Source organism: Octopus bimaculoides, chromosome 5 (assembly GCF_001194135.2).
Source record: "Octopus bimaculoides isolate UCB-OBI-ISO-001 chromosome 5, ASM119413v2, whole genome shotgun sequence".
Classification (NCBI taxonomy): domain Eukaryota; kingdom Metazoa; phylum Mollusca; class Cephalopoda; order Octopoda; family Octopodidae; genus Octopus; species Octopus bimaculoides.
Window position 1 is genome coordinate 74,022,338 of NC_068985.1, and position 5,965 is coordinate 74,028,302.

Below are 5,965 nucleotides of genomic sequence, written 5' to 3' on the forward strand. Positions count from 1 at the left end.
TAGATTGACAAATTTATTTTTTGAACCAGTTGAAGACACACGAGATATCGAAATATCGTTCACCAGATAACAAATGGCACTCTTCTTTTAATTTTGACTCTATTATTATTATTATTATTATTATTATTATTATTATTATTATTATTATTATTATTATTATTATTATTATTATTATTATTATTATTATTATTATTAATAACAATAATAATAATAATAAGCAAATGGAAGGCATCCAGGAAGGACAAGGTCTTTAACTTCTGGTCAAAATACCTAACAGGAAAACATAAAAATCTGCCTGAAAGGTTTAATGAAATATTAGCAGAACCAGAGACAATGCCTGAATTGCTCACGGAAGGGAAAATTATCCTAATTCCCAAATCCACTGAAACGGTAAACCCACAAACTTACAGACTGAAAACTTGTCTCCCTACAATTTACAAACCCTTTACTGCAATAATATCGCAGAAAGTGAGCAAAATTCTGGAAGAAAACAACCTGTTCCCAGAAGATCAGACGGGATGCTGCAAGGGCTCATACGGCTGTAAAGATCACCTTCTGATCAATAAATCCATAACTGAAGACAGCCGCAGAAATAAGGGTCTAAGTATGGCCTGGATCGATTACTGAAAGGCTTAGCCATGAACAAGGTAGCACCAATTACTATAACATATATAAAACAGTCAATGTTTAAATGCCAGACAGTGCTACAGCTCACGGTAAGTGTAGGGACTCCTAAAGACTAATACCTTCCCCATTAGAAAGGGAGTATTCCAGGGAGACACGCTCTCTATACTACTTTTCCGCTCGGTACTGACACCTTTATCTGACATGCAAAAGTGAATTGGATGTGGATACAACTGTTACGGCAAAATAATCAGCCATCTCTTATATACGGATGATCTAAAACTGTACCCAACAAATGATATACAGCTGGAAACATTATTACAGGCAGTATATGTATGGATTTACAAAAGAAATAAACATGAAGTCTGGCTTAGAAAAATGTGCGAAAGCAACCTTAAAAAGAGGGAAACTAGTTAAAACTAGCAACAGTACACTAGATAACGCAAAGAAAATAAGAGAATTAGACGAAAGAAGGACACAAATACCTAGGAATTAATGAACTAGATACGATACAACACACAAAAATAAAAGAGAGGATAAGAAAAGAAAAATATAGGCAAGTTAGATTAATACTGAAAACAGAGCTCAATGCAGAAACAATATAATAATTATCACACTCTAGCCGTCCCACTTATAAGTTATAACTACAATATTCTAACTGAACTCTAAATGAACTAATCCAAATAGACACGAAAACAAGTAAAATAGGGACAGGATTAAGGATGCACCACACAAAATCTGATATAGAAAGGTTATATATACATCGTATCGAAGGTGGTAGAGGCCTTATACAGCTAGAAAACTATTACAAAATAACCACCATAGGACTACAGAAATACCTACTTCAGAAGCAAGGAAAAGTAATACAAATAGCCACAAAACACGAGCAAAGTAAAAATGCTTTCAGTCTTTATGGAAGGCAAGAAATTCAAAAAATAAGTCATAGCACCTAACAACTAGGAAGAAAAATAAAAAAACAACAAAAATTGTGAAACAACTGAAATCCACGCTAAAAGTGGAACCGCAACAGACCATGATAAAGCGACGACAAGAAAAGCCCCTTCTTGGAAAATACTGGGTTAACCTAAAGAGAAAATTAATAGACAATGCAATATCTCAACAATGGATTAGAAGCTCAAGAATCAAAGCAGAGATTGAAGGACTTTTAATTGCAGCACAAGTAATGAGAAGATATTACAAGTAAGTTCAGAATATGTGGAGATGGTGAAGAAACAATAAATTATATTGTCTCTGGCCGCCCAGTCCTGGTTAAGAAGGAATATATTCACAGACACACGAGAGTTGAGACCTATATAAACTGGAAGCTATTCCATTACTATGGAATAACAACAGAAAAAAAGATGGTATGCTCACACACAAGAAAAGGTCACATAAAATGAGAAAGCAACCAAACTCTCGGATATTCCTATGCACACAGATAGAGAAATTAAGTCCAATACACCAGAAGTAGTTGTCAGAGATCACCAAGAAAAAATGCTCTCTAATCGATGTATCAATACGAACCGATGACAATGTTTATCTCAAAGAAACAGAGAAACTTTCAAAATACAAAGATCTGGAAATAGAGCAACTCCAATGTTGAGTGTAAGAAAGACAAGAAATTCCTATCACAGTAGGCGCATTAGGTATGATAAAAAATATTCAGACAAATACATAACAAAAACACCAGGACTAACAAGTATACATAACATACTGGAAAAACACCTCTACATAGCGCACACATCCTGCGTAAAACACTTTGAATGCAATAAAAATAAGTGCATCATAAGAAACCACAGCACATACCCAAGGCACAAGGAGCTGCGCTCGGTAACGCAGTGAAAGCGCGGGTTAAAAATTACACTAGTGAATAATAATAATAATAATAATAATAATAATAATAATAATAATAATAATAATAATAATAATAATGATAATAATGATAATAATGATAATATGCTCTGATGCAGTACCAGGTAGTGGCTCTCATGGCTTCTGATCTTCACTGATCGGAAGTTTTATCATGTACATTGTTTTGTCTTGGTATAAATGATGAGTTACAGCAAATATTCTGCTCAATACCAAAGGTTTACTTCTCAGTTGTTTGAACTTAAACAGTTGAGTGTGTTCCTTGGTAGCTGACGATATGTGCATGTCTGATCACGAGCAGAAGCAGTGGGGGAGCAACAAAGCCATGTTTTGAGAGGAATTCTTTGGGGTTTGGATAATTGACATTTGGAAGCATGAGTGTTTTGTTCATCATCCTTAAACAACCCTTATTCAGAGACTTTTTGAGCGGGATGGTCTTCTTGACCTGAAGCAAATTCTCACTGGGCTCCACTTGCAAGGTCACGCGCTCTTTTATCTTGAAATGAGATCGCTCTGACGCGCACATATGGTTGTCAGGATTGTGTCTGGTGTAGCCTATCAAACGGTTAGTCATGATAAATATACTGGCTTAGTATATTATACCCCAGCGTCCCTTTGATAGTATGCCCTGCTCTTTCACTCAACGATGATAGTAAATCATCATCATCATCACCACTATCATCATCATCATCCTCATCATCTTTCTTCTTCTTCTTCTTCTTCTTCTTCTTCTTCTTCTTCTTCTTATTATTATTATTATTATTATTATTATTATTATTATTATTATTATTATTATTATTATATTATTTTGGGTAAGCCTAGGGCATTTGGTCGCGATATAGACAATGGTTTCAACCACTGTGTTGTAGATGCGGCACAACGGTGACACTTGCTTATTCCACAGGTTGACGCTCCCGTTCTGGGCCAGCGTTTGGTCCTGCGCTGCCAGTATAGTGCTATTGGTCTCTCTTTTTAGTGTCCCTTTTATCATCAAGTTCCACCTACTTTTCCCAGTAACTTCTGTTGTGGCTACACGGAATTTATTGTGTAGTTCCTTGTTGCGTAATTCTTCTTCATGTCATTTTTGTATTTCTTCCTTTGTTTTCCCCTTTTCTCTGCTCTCAATTCTCCCTCGTTCCTAACTGTCACTGGCAAGGTTTCCTTAATTTAGACTAGGTATCTCATTAAGCTCTTGACTTCGATACTCACTCAGTCTTCCACACTTATCAGATCCCTTCCTCCATTTGCTCTAGGCGATCAGTGTTTGGACGTGGATAATGGGCCCCATGCATCTTTAGGAGCTTTCTTGACTTCCTGTCCATCTCCTTTAGCTCCTCCTCTGTCCACTTCAGGATTCCTGCGTCATGCGTTTCGACTGCGACTGCGCTTGAGTTTATTACCAAAATTATGTTTCTAGCATTCAGCTTTGAAGCTGAATGCCAGAATGCCATTTTTCTCACTCACTACAGGTACATTCTTTTTGCCTTTTCCTCCATGTCGCAGTATTTGATTCCATCTGCCTGATGTATTCTCAGGCATTTGTAGTTGGATTGAGGTTGAATTGCCTTTATCGTTTCACAACATGGCAACCATATATCTACTGTCCTGCCGAGCTTTCTTCTTCTCATCACCATGGTAGCACATTTTGGGAGTTCAAACTCCATCTTCATATCATTGGAAAAAATCTGAATAGACTGGGCTAAGCTGTCCAGTTCTGCCTCATTTTATGTGAATAGCTACAGATAGTGCATGAATAGCAAGTGGTTCAATTTTCCTTTAACTCTTCCCAGAGCATACCTAAACTTTGTTCACTATAGTATTTCACGCAAGGGGATCATTCCTAGCAAGGGATCATTCTCACCCTTTCTGTTCATTGGGTGGCAGCCCACATTTTTCCAAGTATCTGAACAGTTCATCGGCCAAAGCACTTGGTACTAGTTTCCATATTAGCGTAAGGCATGTTACTGGTCTAAAGTTGGATGCAACATTTCCCTTTTCAGGATCCTTTGCACATAACGATATCTTTCCTTTTGTCGTCCAGCTGGGTACTGCGCCTTCCTGCAAGCACTCATCTAGCGGTTGTGCTATTTTTTCATGGAGCCCTCTCAGCTTCCACATCCAATACCCTCGGACCCCATCCGCTCCTGTGCTCTTCCGATTTTGGAATTTTTGTAACTTCTTTTTTTATCATCTCTGTAGTTATCCTTATGTCTTTTTGGAATTCTATATTTCTTAACCAATCTTGCATTTCATGCAGCCACTCTGTTTCAGCATTATGCTCTACAGGTTTGTCCCCGATCCTTCTCCAGAGTGCCTTGTTTTTCCTCTGCATCTGCTATCATTGTTACGCGTATTTGTCATCTAGTTCCTGAAGCAGTTTCTTCTGATTTGCTTCAAACAACCTGTTTTGCCTGAAGTATCTTTTTCTATTGTTATATCTTTCCTGTTTTGTTTTGTTTGCTACTGCTCTTTGTTTCAATTTTTGCAATACCACATCATAAACTTTATCGCATATTCTATATGTTCTTTCCAGCAATTCTCCTTTTCTCAATCTATTCTTCTTCTTCTTCTTCTTCTTCTTCTTCTTCTTCTTCTTATTATTATTATTATTATTATTATTATTATTATTATTATTATTATTATTATTATTATTATTACTACTACTACTACTACTACTACTACTACTACTACTACTACTACTACTACTACTACTACTACTACTATTATTATTATTATTATTGTTATTATTATACACGCAACAGATTGGACTTAGAAAAGAAGAATTCCTAACATGTGGCTACAACAAGTAATCTTAGATGCCAAGAACCCTCCTAAGTATCCCAGCTGTCTCTCATAACACTGTTTTTCGGAGCTGTACTAAACTGGGTTTTATGCCTATTTCCTCTATCCATTTGTTCAAATATTTAGGGATAGATCTTAATGCAACTATAACTACTGGGATACATTTTATCCGCACTTTCCATAGCCTCTCAAATTCGATGCCTAGGTCCTGGTACTTTACTCTTTTTCTATATCTCTCATAATTGCAATTACTAGTACCAGTTGTACTTTCCTTATTGGTAATGCTATTTCTATATTTTCCTTTAGCTTCTTCTCTGGCTTGAGTTCTATCTCTTATGGTGTTCTTTCTCTTTCCTACAGCCTCGTCTTTCTTCCCCAGTTCTCTTGTGATCTCTTCCACCTCCAACTCTGATCTACTTTCTTCTCTTAGTACCATTAGCTTGATCTACTAGCCACTGCTCAGTCATTTTAAACATAGCCTTCTCTACCCAAAGTGTTAACATCCGTTTTCTATAGCCCCTTCTTCTACTTCTTCTTCTTCTTCTTCTTCTTCTTCTTCTTCTTCTTCTTCTTCTTCTTCTTCTTCTTCTTCTTCTTCTTCTTCTTCTTCTTCTTCTTCTTCTTCTTCTTATTATTATTATTATTATTATTATTATTATTATTATTATTA

General features: G+C 36.3%; 1 protein-coding gene across 5 annotated transcripts in view; it reads right to left on the reverse strand.

Moving 5' to 3' along the window:
• LOC106869260 (sex peptide receptor) overlaps positions 1-5,965 on the reverse strand; it is a 741,054-nt gene that overhangs the window by 653,564 nt on the left and 81,525 nt on the right. The window lies entirely within an intron of this gene.